Here is an 18,888-nt window from a genome sequence, read left to right as displayed (position 1 = left end):
AGTTAATCGAAAGGCTCCTAATAACCTTCACTACTAGAAGGTGTGACAGTGTCTTCTTGGGTCCATGGGGATACTGACTTCTGTCATTGAAAAAGAATTTTTTTTTTTTTGCTTTGACCCGGACTTTTGTGACAGATAGATAGAAGACAAGGAAGGGAATGTTTATTCAGTGAATACTGGCAAAGAGCTGGACTGAGACTACCAGAGATGTATGAGAAGTTTAGACACATTATCAAAGCAGCTTCACAGAGATCAAGGCTGAAACGTTCTCATGGTCGAAAAGCTGTCAATGCTTGGGGGTAATAATTAAGGGACAGATGTGTAGAAGAATAGTCCTCATTTGTTGGGAAAGCAAGTACTGGACATTTATGTGTGTCTTGCCACAGCTGTATTCATTTTAGTCACTGATTTCTAATTATTTTTAAAGAAATAGTATAAGCAGTAATTAATGTTTTCATACGCTGGCACATCTCAGGAGACAAGGTCAGGAAGAAGAAAAGGTCTTCTTCTTCCTAATATTTTAGAAATTAGCAATCATCCAATTCCTGTTTTGCTAGTGATTGGAAAGGACTGTATTGGAAGAGGCCTTGCCTAGGAAATTAAGATTCTCTCTCTGCCTGTGAGGGGGTAAAATCATCTTTCCTTTCATGTTTCTTTCTTTTGGCATTTTCTGCTGCACACCTGCAGTCTGTAGGGAAGTTAAGACCAGCAGCAAATCCCAGTTGTGAGTTAGCATCATATGCCCTAGTCTGTTGTCAGGGCACCATATGAAAGATCATAAACTTCTAATGAATAAATGTATAGTTATCCTCTGTACTGTTTAGCCGCTTCGTTTCCCCTGGATGAATCTTAGAGCCTCCCTTCAAGTTTTATTGTGAAAATGAAAGATAACAGAATGGGAAAAGTAAAGCTGATGTCATTTTGAAGTTGGACTATTCACCTGATCTCAGCTAGATGCAAAACTGCTACCAGAACTCTCTTGTACCATATCCCTGGGGCCATCAAATCAGCATAACTCCTGTTTAAATCAATAAAACTGTAATGAGCTACACTGGCTGCAGAGTAAAGCCTAAACTGCGGACTTTGTTAGTTCAAAGCACACAAGGAGTGCAGCACTATGTGGGCTCTCAGCGTGGTGAAATAGAACAGGAATGGGCAGTTACTAATGTAGTTTCATATTTATATAATCATTTTGCCCTGGGATACACAGCTTTTACACAGACGTAATCACCTTTGATTGACCTATACATTTTCAATTCCACTTTGAATTTCAGGAGAGGAGCAGATTTGCAGAACCGCAGTCAGGTTCAGCATCATTCCTGCTTTACTTTGTCCACGGCAGGATTCAGGTTAGAAATCTCCCTGAAACCTCAACCTCGGAAGCCTTATTTTCTCTGTGGACAGAGACAGTCTCTAAGAATTCAGGCTTCAGGTTAGCTAGTCCTCCTTTTCTACTTCTCTGCCTGAATTACTGAGGTATTTCTCCTATTCTTGACCTTCAAAGAAAACAGTCTCCTTCATTAACAAAGTCCATGGGGCCTGCCAGTACAGTGCAGGCTCTTGGCCCCAAGAAGTGCCTACACCAAGATCAGTCAAAGATTAAGAGAAGCTAAAAGCAAAGGATGAGGATTTATTTTTAAGTAAAAGCCAACTAGAATCAGGGAAGCTGACAGAATTAGGGTTTCAAGAAGGATTTAAATGTGGGTACGGTGTAAGCTTTGCAGATAAACTCAGAAAGTTCATACCGTACATGAGAATGACATAAAAGAAAGCACAGAGGTGATAATATGCTATCTGCTTTAGCTATACAAATATTATATGCTTGCGCTAAAAATTGTGCAAAACCCTTCCGTCTCCCATAAAGCAGAAATTTATGAGTTTTCAGTTTATCAGTCCATCCCATCTCCAGAATTTACTGATCTCCTGTTACTACGCATCATGACAAAGCTCCTACATGCAGCTGTCCTGGCAACTTCTCCACCACTTTCCCTTTATTTTCTGGCATCTCGGTGCCAGTATGAAGGGAAGAGCTGCTCACAGATATCATTGTAGGGTCATCACATGATCCTGAATTTCCACAGTGCCAATCTCGTTGCCTGTCTATCCTTCACATGCACGGTGGCTGCAACAATGCAACCTTGGCAATTAATATATCCTGGATTCTTCTCTGCTCTTTTACTTCTACTCCTCCTGTTTTATAGAAGACCTGATCCACGCTGCTCCATCAGAGAAACCTCTCAAGATGTTCTGCAATAGTGATGCTCTTTCTTCTTTTTTTCCCGTGCTCCAGATTTTGGGGTTTTCTCTTTTTCAAATGAGTGTATTTTATATCTGCAATTTGTTTAGCTGACATTTTAATAGTCACTGGTTTGTTCTCAGTGACTTCTAATGCTAGAGTTATTGTAAAATGCATGGTGGGAGCAATTAAACATTTTAAAATTGCAAACATACATCATTTTCTACAGAATCTACATCAGGTAATGCCTGCAATTTTCCTTGAAAAAAGCATTTTCTACATCAAGGACACTAACTGAAAACTTTGAAGGAGCAGGAAATTTATGAAGGATATGAGACTCTGAAATAGTCAACTCCTTTTCAAGGCAAATCAGGCTAGTGAAAGCTAAATGCTTACTTTATATCTCAAGTTAATCCATCGATCACTGTGGATTTTTAATCTAATATGCCACTCTACATTACAGATTCCTTTTAAAACTCCTTCAGAATATGTATTTAAAAGCCCTGTCATCAAACTGAATCTCTTCTCTTAAATCTGTATAGGTAGCACAGAGGGATTAGGCTCCTTTAAACATATTGTAGCTGGGGTTCTTGAAGGACTAGGTTACTTTTTACTAGGCATTTGAGTCACAGTGGTTATATAGCATTTCTCTGGGATCAGTAACGTTTTAAAATCACTGGTGTATGTTATAGCATGCTGGAGGCATATTAATAACCCATAATATTATCCTACCCTGCTGTAAATTTTGAGCTGAAGAGACAGACTTATTATATGTACCAAGAATAGAAAGTTTAGATGGTCTGTTTTTGCCTTCACAAGCTCAACAGCTTTTTTGTTTCATACGAAATATGAAAAGATAATTTCACAGAATTAACTGAAAATCCTTTTTGAATAATTCATTCTGGAACATCTGGCTGACTCATAGAGTCTTTGTTGCTGCAAGAAACTTTCAAGCCTAAGTTGCTCTGAACATAGCTGCATTTGCTTTGATTGTTAATACGATGGACAGGTTTCACACTGGTTTGTGCCAACATGAAGTAGCTGTGCAAATGAAATTTACTCTGAATGTGCCTAATGTTGTGTGAACTACAAGTTTTCTTCTCCTGAAAGCTTTATTTTCTCTGTCATTGAACTCAGGGAGGGGGTAAATCAATTTTGGTCTCATGACTAAAGCAGCTGGGTCGACTTGCCATCATCTGCATTAGGCCATTTGCAAGTCTGTCTTTAACATTTCTTAGATTTAAAATATTCATTTTTAGTCTAAGAGAACACATTCTTTTTGTAATTCTGGTGCAAAAGCCAAATAAATTAATAGTTCAAGTCAATTAAACAAAGAAAAGTAAGAGATATTAAGAGTAAGTTTTAGTATAATTTGATAAGCAAATCAATTTACCGTGTGAAGACTTCTCTCTCCAAATCTGCACCATGAAAGTGTGTTAGGTAGTCTTTAAAAACATCTGCTGAGAAGCACCCATTCCACCTCCCTATTGATGTCTAAAAATCTCATAAATTTCTTGATGTCTATGTATTGTATCTAAATGCGTTCTACAGTCTTCCCTTTTTGCCACTCTATATAGAATGCACTCCTCCAAATCATATGCGACATCCAAGTGAAATATGGCACTGCAGGGGTTACAGGTGCAGCCAACTAAAACCCTGCCAAGGGAATGTGAGATACGAATGTTAACAGTTAATATATATATTAATGTTAACTTTTTTAGTTATCCCATGAATTAATGGGTATTAGCTGCACTTACCAGCTTCACAAGTTTATTATAGGCACTATGGGCGGAACCTGGCACACACGAGAACAGTTTATACGCTGGTGATGAGCTAAGCTAGCGGCAAGACTGTACGGGACCTGGATTTAAGTAGCTGTGTAGTTGTCGGAGGGTCTCAAACACCCTTTGCAACCTTGGCTGGGCTGTACAAGGGCTATTGGGAAAATTGTGAAATCCTAGCAGGAGCTTTTGATTTGCTCCCACTTTGAGCAATTTGCTGGCCAGGCAGAGTGTCCTCTTGGAGTGCTGTGTCTGCCCACTGTCCTTTATGAGGGCAGGGGCTGATTGTGGATATCTCTGCTTTTCATAGCAATCCCAGTTCTCAAAGTTAGTCTGGGACGACTCATAGGCTTCAAGTCAAACTTGTGCACAACTGCTCACTAGGAAGCTCTGCCTGTTGCTCTGAGGGAACAAAAGTGAGTCACAGGAGCAGACCAGACTGCAGGACTAAACTGAGTCTCAGTGACTCAGTGAGAAGGGAGTGAATAAAATAGACTAGAAGGATGATTATGGAAGACTGAGCATTAAAGGCACTCATTAAAGCTAAGTAAGTTTCCTTATTTTGTAATTATAACATATGGCAGCTTGATAATGAGTTAAACTGAGCAAGACACTCCCACCTCGAAAAGCTGAAACCCTGAAAAAGCTGGGCCTTACAAAAAGTCATTCAAGAAGCACAGTGGTGCTAGGTGAAGTAGGAAGTGGGCAGAGACCCTAGCAACTAGCCAGGTTGTCAAATAACCTGCTGGAGGCAATGGCAGCTAACCCCTCCCATGTGACTGGAGCCTAAAAATTCGTATCTGGCCTGTAGCCAACATACCCTGCCCTTCTGCAAGACTGCATGTTTTTCTGAAGCACTAGCTGTAATACAAAAGTGCAATTCTCAGCCTGGAAAATAGATGCCAGCAATTGCTCTTGTTTGTGAGCAGTTTCATAAATATGTTTATAGAGAGAAATAGGTCACAGTAGATGCAAGCCATAAACCTTCAGAAGCCATATTACAGAAACCATTGTGCAAAGCACTACCTAGACTTCAGAAAATGATCATGAAATTGCAAAAATCCTCATTAAATGTGAAATACTGGCCCAATAAAGAGCTTCTTATACCAGACATGCTTTCTAGAGTACTGATAAACAGTGAAAGCAAGAAGCTGCAGGAAGAAGAGTTTGAAGTAAATGTGATTTTAAGTGCTACCCATTACTGATACAAAATTTGACAAGTTCAAGCAAGAAATGCAAAATTACCTAACTTCACAGCAGCCTGAGAGAATTATCTTAGACTGAGGCTAACAAAAAAAAAGCCTAAGCACCACCAAGTATACAAAGGCTGTGGGATTATGGAGATGAAATAGCATCGTGTGATGAGATTTTCTATTAGAAAAAAGACCACCACAATAGCATGTCATAGGAGGTCAGTAACGTCGAGCAAAGTCCACATGGGATCGTGAATAGAGGAAAGCGTCCAGTGCTAGTCACAGTGAAGAACCTGAACAGGACTCCGTCCAGGCACAAACTATGCCACTGGAGATAAGGCATCCCAGTGTGAAATCTGCAGTGCATTCAGGAAAAACATGTCGGAAAACAAGTGACACCATGTTTAATTCCTGATTACCCCAAGGCCATGGATGGCACAGGCTGAATGAAATGCTTCCTACCTTGAATACTTGAATCCATATCTGGGGCACACTTTATGTCGCTCCGGTTTCAGGAGTGAGAGGCAGAAGTAGAAAAAAAATCTTTAGTATCAGCTCTGAAAAGCTACGTAAACCAAAGGTAAGCAGCCCTGAAATAACTGCACGAGAGCTCTGTGCCAGGCACTAGGAACAGAGGACGGGGATGACAAACACTTACCCCACCAGCAGCGGAAGAGTGCTGAATTTCAGCCAGCAGGTATCAGCACCACGTATCAAGGATGGAGTTTATCATGTCCGCTTCGAGGCTAAAGAAAGGACACTGAAACAAAACCAAGGAGAGGTTGCAAACCCTTTCCTGTAAGCAAGCAGGAACTTTAACAGCACTCCTGCTGTCATTTAATGACTGGAGAGGGGCTGAAGAAATACCAAAGAAACGATGTACCTGCTTCTGAAGAGACTAACTTGCTGCCAGCAAATTAGTGCAAGTTGGCAAGTGCACAATCAGAGCAGTAGGACATTTCAGACGCCTTGCACAGACACCATCTCAACATCTACGGCGCAAACCTGAGCACAGGTTTACAAGAGCAGGTAGCGTGTAGCTCCGTATGACTCAGTCCTGGCACCCAGCCTATCTCCACCAGCACACCACACACGCGCGGGCACAAAAGAACAATTGCTACTAAGGCTACGCAGACATTTGTTTCTGTGGTAGTACCGGTTTCAGTAACACTCCTGTGTTCACACAGCACACACCACCACTGTTGTACAGGTGGAGCTCTGTGGAGACGGCAGCTGAACCAGATCGGTGAACTGTTCTAGGCTCTCAGCTTTTGAGTTTAGCTGCTCCCTTCTGAGGGAGTGGAAACACTGGAACTGTTCAAAATAGTAGTAGGGAAATTTCATTCTGAAAGTATCTTCTAGCCAGATGGAAGAGTGAAGATGAAGCTGCTCTACCTCCAAAATGGAGAGTATCTCTGACTTCCGAGAAAGTCAAATATAACTTCAATGTGTTATACCTTTCAGGTTTATAGAGATATAACTCTGACTGTGAAAGATCTGATTTTTCTTTTTGTACTATTCTTTTTTTAAATGATAAACTTCCTTGTATAAACGCAGCTGGATTTGGTATTAAGGTATCTTTTGCTAGTTCTTTTTTTCTGCCTTTTCCATATGGAGTATTTGCTTTGATGTTAGTCAACTTTTCTATTGTTGTTCCTCTGTCTATCCTAGAGAAGTTCAACTGTTTCCATTATGCTGGCATACAAAGCTGGACTATTTCTGGAAATAAATAAGGCCCTTATCACCACTGCAGATATTCAGATTTTTTAAATTAATTTTTGTGGCCTTACAACCCTATTTTTATCCTTCTCTTTAGTCATTTTAGACAGTTAAGGTTGGACAAATTCAAAAATAAGCCCTAATCATCTCTTGTGTGAAGCACTATAGCATTTGTGATTTGAGTTTTGCAGCAAGAGTAGCAGTAGGAGAATCTCTGATCAGGTTAATGAGGTGCCAGTGATGAAAAAATATTTCTAAAAGCCACAAAAAACACCCTAAGGATAATGATGTAAATGTCAGAAGTATTAAACAAGTAGTCACAATGATGGATGACATACTACTCAAGTAACTGGAAATGCTTGCAGTACTATCTAAATAATAATTTTCTAGCATTGAGAGGTACTGCATCAGTAAAAGTTAAGAAGAGATGTAGACAGATCTGAAAAAGATTTGGAGTGCAGAGTAGCCTGACTATGCAGTCCTCATTATGATGTTTTATTGTAAGCCTTTGGTATGTGATGTATTTTGCCTCCTGTTTCGATGCTGTAGTTCAAAATATTTCCTCTGCCTCCCCCTCCTTCCTTCCTCGAAAGGAGGAACAGGCAAACAACAAAGTCTCAGCTATATAATTCTGACACCATTTCTGCAAATATGCATGGTGACTTAGGAAATTACAGGTTTTTGTTAAAAATAACTTCTTTAATAATACCACAGGTGCCCTTATGCTGCAAAATACTATCCGCAGTACAAATTATATTTGGAGAAGTATGGCATGGAGTAATAAGCCCAACAATACAGGTCATTCAGTGTCATCCTGTATTTTAGTTAAAGTAATATTTGCCAGTACTCAGATGATTATGTTATTTTTGGCAGGTGTATCAGAAAAAAATCACTCTCATCCCAGGTTAATTTAATCAGTCCTCTTTTCTCCTTTTCTTGCCCTTTGGAAATATATGGTATCTGAACAATTTTAAAGTGCTTTAGAACTTCCTTATGGTTTTTCTGACTTCTTTTCCTAAGTATTCCAAACTGACTCTTTGACTATTCTTCTGCCAGGACCCCCTCAAGCATATTGGCATCATTCCAACTTAAGTGGATTTCCCTGTAGAATAAATTTAAAGTTTGTATTACTGCTATGAAAAATATTTGAAATAAATACAGAAGTGTGAGGAATGGATAAATTTCAGAAATCTCAATAAACTCAAAAGGCAAATGATTTTAACTGATCCATATTCACTAGATCTGATTTATATTATTCCATTTAAATCAAGCAAACTTCCTTATTTCAATAAGCCTATCTGACTATCAGTGGCCAGTAGCAAGTGTCTCAGAAAAGGATAGGAAGAAACCCCAGAAGAGGGGTTTATGAAAGAGGGAACCTTCGTAAAACCCTCTATTGCTCCGTCGCCAGTATGTGCCCAAAGGCAGAAAGCATTATATTGGTTGCCCTATGAACTAAAGTGATATCTAAAGTCAGCTCGGTGAATTCGGGTCTGTGTTTTTCCCCATTTATGCACACCCTGACACTTGACTTTCCTTTCTAATAGGGTAAACCTTTTGAGAATTTACTGAATTTTCCATGATGATATCTGGGTCTGTTTCTCATGCAGTTATATTTAATGTATAACCCAGAAGCAAGTCTAGGTGATTCAAGTGTCAAAAGATCCCCATCGGTGCTCATTACCTGGCACTTGTGATCAACAGAATTTCATTTGTCATTACTGTCCCTCATCACCTCCTTTCCTACAGTCCTCTGAAATTCTTCAAAGTTGTCTCTAGACACAAATTACTTTGTGTCTTCTGCAAATTTTATCACTTCAAGGTCCTGGCAGTTGGGAGGACAAACTGAGGAAAGGATCAGCTTAAACTTACTTTTATATTCTTCCTAAACATCCATTACTGGTCACTGTTGAAATACAGGGCTAGAAGGACCTTTCGTCTTAACAAGTGAGGCTATTAACGGTCCCATAGGCAAAGGCATGCATTATCACCATTATCCTAAGCTGTTAATTGTTTCACCCCATAAAGTAGGTTAGAAATGGAGGATAGGAGCACAAGCAATGTTGATGACTAAAGTGTGAAGTTGTCATTCCGCAGCAACCCCTTGTGTTCGCGGATGCATAGAAAATACATGGTTACCTCATCAAAAGTAGCTATGAGCTCATGCCTTACTCGGAAAGTCAGCCTTGCTCAATTTGAATGGCAAAGTAAAACTGAAAAGATGCAAACCTGTGGGACTGAAATTTGAAAACAGCCACAATATCCCCGCTATGAAAAATGTTGGAGTGTCACACACTTCTAGTTTATACAATATTTTGCTTACAGTACTGCCCAGCAGACTAAATGATGGAGAAAGATATTCTTCGCAGAGTTGTTCAACTTGTTTCCGGAAACAATTTCATGCACAAAAAATATCTGAAATATGTAATACTCTTTTGATAATTTGACTGTGGGTGGAAGAACTGTGCTTGAACTACGTACCACCTTGTCTCTGCATTTCTGCCTGTGCTATCTGTAGATGATCTTCAGAAAAGCCAGAGGATTGCAATATTCTCCTAACTAAGAAAAGCATTGCAATCTTTATTATGAGTTCTTTAAACTCAACTTTTCTTCATTCAATGCCATGAATGTCTTCTCCTTCCCCCACTGTCTTTCCCATCGAAGGATATTAGTTACTTGTGAAACTATTACCACTAATCTGACCATTGTATTAGTGACAATGAAAATAACTAAAATTCCACGAAGAACTTTTGACCAGCCTTTATTTGATTTATCTGCTAAACCATGAGCAATTACTAACTTACAAATGTAATTGTTCTGTTGAGGTTTCAGACTTGAATTATCCACAGGTATTATCACTGTAAGGTGATTGGACTGTAGTATCTCATACAGGGAATCTCTTTCCTTCCAGGAAAGGCTGAAAATATTTAACAATAATAATAATCTTGGAAATCAGAAAGAAAACTGTAGTAAAGAAAGGCTGAGTCCTTGGATAGTTCTGTGCTTGGGAGCATAGTTTTCTAATTAAGAATGTGATTTCTGATAATTCATAAAATACGTGTCTTCACATCTTGAAAGCTGGATAATTATATTGTTCTGTTATTGGGCACAAAATAGTAATTAATAGTTTTACTAAAGCTGATTTCCCCGAATTTTCTTTATTTGATACATTGTTTTAGTGTAGCTGTGATAAATGAAAAAAACATTATATGAATGGCAGCCTTATCCTGCAAGTCAAATCACAGCAATTTGCAGCAATCACACTTTGATAAATCTTACACTTTAATTTTTTAAAGCATAAATATGTATTTATCAAAGAGTCATTATTCACCTCAATTAACATTTCTTTTTGATCTCCTGTTAACTGTATATTTGTTTTCTCCAAGAGTTTTCTGTCGTCTAGATGCTAACTTACTATACATACAATATTGTATTTGTGTAGAAGCTCTCCATAGCAACCAATGAGCTCCTGAGAGTGAGAAAAGCAATGAAGCTCAACTTTGATTTACAAAATGAATCAGCCATTTGCCCTTTTTTGATAGTGACTTTGAAATGATTTACAGTTCAGCTGCATTGTCATTTGCTTCCAGTACAATTGCCGTAGAAAGTTGAACCTGATCTATAACAGCCCTCAGGCAACCTTGGAGAACTCCCTGTCTTTGGAGGTTCCATGCCTCCCACAGGTACAGTTTGCTCTATGTTGGATGCCTTTATTATTCTGTGGCTCAGACAAATTTTGGAAGTTAGATGACTTGCTGTTGGGAAGTGCCGCATACCAACTGAGCTGAGATTTTATGTGGCAATGCTAGAGCTATTTCTCCTCCATTAACGGTCATGAGTTAATTTTGCTTTTACGCTGCTCTGCTTGGATTGCCACCCTCATCTCATCAGACTCCCCTTAAATTGCTTGTCTGAATTTTGAGCCTTTGAAAACACAATTCCCATCAGTGCAGAGTAGGAAAGACACTGGAAGCTTATCAGGGAAGGTCCCTTTATGATATCTGCTAGCAAAACCCTAAGTGATGTTTTTTTCTTCTAAAGTTTTCATTTTAAAATATTTTTGCAGCTAGGCTTCAGGATCAATCAACTTTCTTTCATTATAAGGAAGCAAAGAGGAGGCATAAGAACATTTAAAATATCATGTCAAAGTAATTGCAGTTCCTAAGCTTTATTGTTGATCATTTTATTGTATTGACCAGTACCTCACTGAGTCTGATTGGCTTTGTTGTAAACTCTTCAGGTCTGACTCTGTGGAAGAGGTACATGTAACGCTTTCACGCTGTATTCACCATCCTGTTTTGTAATTCCTGTTTTCAGCCAGAATCTAGGACTCTCCACTTTTTCTCTTTCGCCATGATCAGTTTATGCCAAATATTTCCTGGATAAGCAAAGCTGGGGATCCTAAAAGACTAACTCAGACATTGTAAATGGAAAATATCAATTTCCAATCAACATTTCTATCATTTTCTTGCTAAACAATGAACACATATCTGCTTTACATTCTGTTTTTAGGTAGAGCTTTTTGCTTCACCTTCAAAAAAAAACTGTTCCACTTCCAAAAGCTCTGTGAGCAAAAGAATTTGAAAAAAGTACTTCCTTCTGGCTTTCATGCATAATGTTCCTCCCAGGTATGCACGCTGAGTGTCTAGTAATAAAGCTGTGCTCAGTGGGAGTTCAAATAGGCTCGATCTCCTGTACTAGTAGGGACTCAATATCTATGATAATTCTACCGTTATGTCCACTAAGTGACATTAGTTAACACATTCTAAAATTGTAAGACAGGCCGACAGACACAAAAGAACTGAGGCAGCATAGACAGATAAGTCTAGCTTCATAAGAAAAACAGGATAAAAATCCTTTTATATATCTAGTATCCCTTCTATTGTACAGGTTCCGTTTTTTACTCTTATTGCCCCCTTGAAATATAATAGAACAGGTAACTTCTTGCTGCAGACCTTTGTACAGTTGTTCAGTTGTATATGCACCAGAAAACTGTAGTGAAATCTTCACTTCTTTTAATGACAGACTTGCTCAGATATTAGAGAGAAAAAGGCTGGTCTAAGCTAGAAAGGCAGTTCTTTCGTTTCTTGAGGTTATTATTTTAAGATAAACAGTGTTTCCGCATTATTATCCACCCTTTTTCTCCGTAAATCCTAGGTAATCTTTTCTCTAAAGTATACATAACTATTCAGCTTAGGAGCCTTCTTGTGGCTTCTCAGAATTTAAAATGTATTCTGTTATTTATGCAAATTATTATCCTAGCAGAGTATTGTTTACCAACATTATGCATCATGCCTCTGCTTTTAGTGTATCACTCAATCAAAATCTCCTAGGATATTTTTTTCTTTCTTTCACAATTCATGAATAGTTATATTTTTCCCTAGTGAAACACTTACCACTTGAAAACAATAGAGAATGCTTTCCAGTTACCTGAAAATAACTTCCCAAAATCACACTTTCTTTTTCATTAAAATTATTGCAAGACAAGTCATAATCTTGTTATGTTCACACAAATTTGTGTATTGGTCCAACTGTATTTATTTCTCATCGTTCTCCCCCAATTCAGGTTAGAATTGTCTTTAAAACGTTATATAGCATCTTGGCTTCCCGTGATCCAGAGGAAAAGAGTGAGTGAACGGCTACAAAAACATTACCTTTGGTTACTAATTTTAAGCCTAGCCCATGGAGCAGTGAATAGGAAAGACAAAGGGATGTTTCAAAGAAGAAGAGCAGTCCATTCAGGGTTGAATCCAGTCTGTCAAAAGGGTAACCATGGTCTTATCGTCTCCCCTAAACCGGAAGAATGTCATTGGAACCAATGGGCTATTTCAGGATCTTAGTGGCATAATCAAGGAACAGGCACTGGGCTCTGGGACAGTTTCATCAGGACTTACAAACACCATTGTATTTTCCATGAAGCCTCTTATATATGGTCATTGACTTTGCCAGTCTTGTTGGCGTTGGCAGTGCTTATCTGTCATGCCTGCTGAAGCATTCCGGAGAAGGAACATTCAAACAAGTGTATGAAATTCCCCGAAATTAAAAGTAGAGCTCTTTTTGTCTCTTTAGCTTTAACACTAGGATAACCTTTGCCCAATTCTCTTTTTTTCTTTTTGCAAAAAGCGACATTCAGCAATTTCCTTGTCAGAATGCTTCTGATCGCATCAGAAAAGGCAATGCTATTAAATTGCATGTAGCAGATCTCAGTAGTGCTTAAATCATTAGCACCAGAAATTCTTTGCAATCTGAAAAAACCTGAAAAACTGCTATTAGCTTCTCCGACTTTTCAGCTTCTCCTTAGTGAAGGCCAAGAAGAAAAATGTCAAAGATTTTTCATTTTGAACATCTGATGAAGTTATGTGCATTTGCTTCCTTGTGAAGGCTCATCCTTGTAAGAGTATTTGTACTGAATATTGTATGAATATTTGTACTTACTGCCCCTGAGAATGGCTGAGGAAGACTTTCTAGTTTTGCAGCTTTACTTTAAAGTAGAGTTAGGAATTAAGACATGCTATATTTGCCAAAATCTGATAGTATGCTTCCATAAATATATGAAATCAAGCATTTCCTGAGCTAGATCTGTAGTGCATGTGACATCATGGTATATATTTTGTTGAGCTACTGATAACCCATTCACGAGTGCATAGTTTGGTTCAGATAGGAATCAAGTAAATATTTGTCTAACATTCTTTCATGCTTAGACTAAAAATCACTCCAGTAAAGCCAAATTTAAATATTGTGCGTACAGTGCCACTTCATCTGCTCAGGCTCTACACTCTTCAGGGCAAGTACAGCAGATGAAGATATGGCAACACGTTGGAGCTCTGATATTTGACAGATATTATTCTAGTAAAAATAAAAAATATTCTATTAAAAACAAAAAGGTATATATATCTTTTTAATTCTGCCAAATACAGACATTTAGTTGGTGATCTCAGCTATGGGCTTCAGGCGGGAGCAACATCTGAACATAGAGTGCAAAGATGGTAAGAATAAAATGAAGAAAGGACATGTGAAAGCAACTAGAAAATGACAAAGAAGTGGCTCATGGGGAGAGGGGAGTGGTGGGAGATTAAATAACACACACCAGGACCAAGAAGTCAGTAAGATATATAGAAGAGTTCTCTGAGAAAGAATAATTTATTGGCAAAAAGGTTTTTCTAGATGGTGTGCTATCTCCAGAAATTACTTCTTTTTCTCCATGTCCATGAAGGAGGACAAGGGAGAAGACAGAGTGCCATCAATATCCACGGAAGGAAGAAGAGGGAGAGTAAAAATTCAGGATCTGCATGAGAAGGAGATTATATATACATCTATTCCAAGACACTCCATTGTGTCACATAGTATTAAGCACAGTCAAAATGGGTTAGATTTGAAGGCATTTTTCCTTATTATGTAGAAGGCAAAAACCATGGATTTGGAGTTTAAAGACAAAGCACAGGAAAGCAAAGGAGCACTTTTCAGCCTTATCAGTCAGTGTATCTAATGGTCTATGAATGTGAGCAAGCTCTTTCTCTCCAGCCTACTGCTGAGTTAGGCCCAGGGAGGTCCAGCAGTCTCCTTCCCACATATTCAACAGCTTGCTTTATACAAAAGATGCTGTTACTGTTTAAGTGAAGGATACTGACTGGCTGGCAGATGCCAAATGCTTTTCTATCACATTTTATATGATCTTTAATGCTATAAGCTTTTTCCTTTTATATTGTTCTTTTGTGGGTGGAAGGGAGCATCTTGGCATTACCAAAAGGAACTGGCAAGTTCCTGGTAGGGAACTAGGAAAATGCTCAACAATGGCTTGGTTGTCTAAACACTCAGGGAGTGTGTTGGATCCTTCCTCTTACTGATTTACACCAGAGAAGTGGACATAGGTCTCCCATCTCCCACATGAGCACCATGACCACAGGGCTATTACTGGGCTGTAGCAGATGACTTTCATTTCCTTCTGATGGAGGTGTGGCAATTTGTATACAACATTAGCTTCAAAGACACAAGAGCTCACTAAGTTTGTGCAAGATGGTCCAGGTTCATTTCTGCATGTTTTATTGCCTGTGCACAGCTATTTGTCTTCAATAGGGTCAGGTAGGAGCCATAAAAACACCATACAGGAGCCTACTGATTCCAGCTGGTATGTGCAAGGATGGTAAAAGAGGGGGAATCAATGCAGCCTTGCACCTCACAGTTCCCACCCATTTGCTCTCATACCGGATTAATCCAAAATATCTCTTACTTTGAGTGGAATCTCTCCTGAAAACCTGAAAGACCTTTTATATTAGCTGTTTTGCAAGAAAGTGACACTTTCTAACCTTTGAACTCAGTGGGAGCATGCAGTCCCCAAGAGTTTGTTATATATTGTCATATGTGACCAACAATTTCTCTGGAACGTGTCACTATACCCTACAGCTTATGGTATTTCTGGGACATTTTACTAGAAAGGTAGGCCTCTGATGCTGCATCTGCTTCTTCTGCATCTGTCTGCAAGTCCTTTGATATCTATAGCTGTTTGAAGATGCAGTCTTTCTCTGCTGTCCTGACAATGCTACTGGGGCAGTAAATGCTCCTCTCTGTTGCATGAGAAGGTACCTGCTGCGTTCAGTGATACATTGCCCTTAGTATTCTGCAAGGAATTCAGTGCACAAAGAATAAAGAGAGTAATGAACACACACTCAGAGAAAGGCAGTCTTGTCAGATCAAAGCAAGAGGGATGCCTAAAAATATTTAAGTGTGCAACACACACATCTCAAAGATGAGAAAATGCAGTCAGATAGCTATAGACTATGAAAAGTTTTATATTATGCAAAAGTGACACATCAAACACTCATCGAGTATAGTATGTTTTGATAATGAAAAAGAAATATACAGTCAATTATGAATCACATTAGTCAGTTCCCACTTCTTCTTTGACTACTAAAAAGGCATGAGCTAATTATTACCTTGTTACCTGGCAGTAATACTTGCGATATAACTTACCCTTGTGAAAAACAAAGTCATCATGGTTTCTCTTCCCTTACTGAATGCAAAGGAGTGAGAGCACTGTAATCTAGATCATGTGACTAACCATTATCCAAGTAGAATAAAAATAAAGCTGAAAAGAAGGACTATCTATCTGTTTCAAAAGTTTCAGCAAAAACATCTAATGTAAAACTTATTCAGAGTTTTTTGAGTGGGAGACAATTTGACAAAAATACTGCAATTTTGCAGTAATTTTGCTCATCCAAAAATTGCAAAAAGTTCAGGAAAAAAAAAATTTTCACATATTTTACTGGTTACTTCCTATCTATCCATTGACTGCATAAACATGGTCTTTCAGTTTTAAAACAGATGGGTGCATCATATAGAATTTTTACCTGATGGCAAGATGTTCTCACAGAGGCCATCATATCTTTAGGGTCACAGAGCAAATGAAAGCCAGTGAAGAGCTGCATTATAGACCTAAGCCAGCTTGAAATTCAGCTGCAGCAATAGTGAAACCATTATAGCACAGCACCCATGAAGGGTCCACAAATCAGATTTTGCAGCTGATGCTGATGCCATGCTGACTTCCCTGTTACTGTTCCTAGTCCCACGAACCCTACGTACTAAAGAGCTACTTGAAATATTCAGGAGTTTTGCCTCTAAAATTGCTGTGATAAGGCAGATTAAGGCTAGTATCTTGTCAGGCAATCCACGCTCACACCCTCTTTGGGGGGATCAAACATGTTAGCTCAAATACTCTGCTGGCATAAATGGCTGAATCTCCATTGATGTCAGAAAGACGACCCCATTCACGCTAGCTAAACAGCCAGCCTGCTGAGAGTACATCAGTGAGCTCGCAGCTAAGGCTTAAACGGGTATCTTTGTATGCAGCAGCTGCACAGTGATCCAGAAAAGAGCCTTTCCCAGCACAGGCAGAGAGATCTGAGCTGAGCTCATCTCAGCTGGAAGCTTCCCTTTGCATACCTTCTGGTCCACATGAAAGAGCAGCAATACCTGTTGCTTTGCAGATTGATCATAAAGAAAGCTTTATATTGCAAATAGAAGGTGTGAGCATTAGTCCCTTTGAAGTCAAAGCCAAAACTCTAGACTCTGAGGGCAGAAATATCAGCACCATCATTAGTGACTTTCTTGTTTCTTCAGCACACAGTTGAAAGGCTGCTGTCATGGCAATTTTTAAAGATCCGCACTGAAATTATTTTAGGTACTTCTCCTAACCTCAACCTTGCAATTTTTTTTTTCTGGTTTGTTTGCAGCTTAAGCAGTGCGGCTTTCCTTAAATTTGAGTGAAGGATTTGGTAAAACTAATTTAGGTTTGGTGTAGCAAGGTAAAATCAAGATGCCTCAAAACACAGAGTAAAACAAATAGAAGGATAGACAGATAGACAGATTTTGTCTTCTTATAGCTCAGTAAATCAAAATTTGATTAACTTATTTTCTTCCTTGCTTCATGTTATTGATACCTTCTGCTCAAGGAGACAACCTTTTTTCCTGTTGGCTTTGCAGACAGTGCTGCAGGGACTGGGAGCCCTGAGAGCGATCTCAGCATCAGAACCACTGCACTCTGCAGCTGGTACCAGCTATGTAAAATCTTCAGTCGTCCTGCTCAAAACAAAGCAAAGATGTTCATAATTTGAAAATAGAATGGGAATGTTCAAGATGTGGGATTCTTTTCAGTGCAGATAAACTTCCTGGACTCAGGCCTATTTATGTGTTAATAGCCAGTGCGGGCAGCTAAGAAACAACCTGACTATGTGTTTCTGAAAAAGGAAAACTTCTGTGTTCAGCTTTTTCTCATGATAGGATAAGAAAGGGATACACTTCTGAGGCCATCACCTTGTCACCTCAGGTACTAGGGAAGGGCAGGAGATGTTTCTTGTAACTAATGATGTTTCTGCTCAAAATGCTGCATAAAATCCAGATGGTTTGAATTATCTGGGCGTTGGCAGTAATAAAAATATTTCTTTAGCACTTAATAAAAGTAGTTCTTTGTGTTTTTTTAATCAGAACTGGATTACTGGAGAATGCTTCATGGACAGGCAAATGTATGAAATCAGGGGGCTTCTTTTGAATTATTTCAGCCTGTGTGGAGGGAGAGGAAACTGCAGAAAATCCCTACCCTTCTGCTCCTGCTTCCCTGCACAGCTTCCCTGGCTTCCCTGCAGCCTGAGTACAGCCTCTGGTTCAGCAGTGCTCAAGGAGACAGAAGCGAGGTCAGACACGGCTCCACCTCACCTGCTAATGTCGTAGCATGAGTTTCCTTGCAGCCAGGGGAAAAGCCAGGCTGGCCTCCCGCTGCTCTCGGCTCATCACCACTACGGAGGCGCCTGCAGCAGTCTGTTCCTCCATCCTTTTGCTATCTCACACACTTAGGAAGCCCGGAGGAAGTTGGGGGGACAGTGTTTCACCTTGCTCTCCTTGCAAGTTCCTCTTGCAGCATACTCTTTGATGACTGGCAAAAACTTCCGTTTCTTCTTAGAAGGTAGTTCTTTGCCTTCCTGCAAGAATAGCTTCCCTCATTAGAGAATATTTGATTATTCTTATACGTCTCCATCCTGTGGCTAAAAAAATAAATAAAGAAGCAATGATAGCAAGATTAGCAGTAGCTGGGTCACACAGTAAGGGCTTCTGCTGATCACAGAAATCAGGGCAGAACAGCAGACCTCCACCTCCCCAGCAGAGCTCTGCCAGAAAAATAAACTAAATAACTAGTGTTTCATAACAATGATAGTAATAAAAGTCACGGCAGGGAATTCTGCCTCCACCTGCGCATAGCTCCCTGAAGCCACAGAAATGTCTCGGTCAGTCCCCTGAGCTTTGAATCTGCATTAGAAGAAGTAGAAGGAAAAAAAAAAAAAAAGGAGGGAAGACTGCCTGCAATGAGAAGTCCTGGGTATGCAGGGAAGTAATGTGAGTCAGAGCAAAGGCAGGACTGTGGTGCTTTTCCCCTGGGGAACCTCTCCCCTGTGCATCTGGACAGGAAGAATAT

The 18,888-nt window shown here is 39.3% G+C and overlaps 1 protein-coding gene across 3 annotated transcripts in view; it reads left to right on the top strand.

Annotated features, from left to right (window-relative positions):
• Positions 1–18,888, top strand: part of ST6GAL2 (ST6 beta-galactoside alpha-2,6-sialyltransferase 2) — a 186,438-nt gene that overhangs the window by 54,308 nt on the left and 113,242 nt on the right. The window lies entirely within an intron of this gene.

The sequence above is a fragment of the Struthio camelus genome, chromosome 1, assembly GCF_040807025.1.
Source record: "Struthio camelus isolate bStrCam1 chromosome 1, bStrCam1.hap1, whole genome shotgun sequence".
Taxonomy (NCBI): domain Eukaryota; kingdom Metazoa; phylum Chordata; class Aves; order Struthioniformes; family Struthionidae; genus Struthio; species Struthio camelus.
The sequence above is the reverse complement of the archived record's forward strand: the minus strand, read 5'-3'. Positions and strand labels throughout refer to the sequence as shown.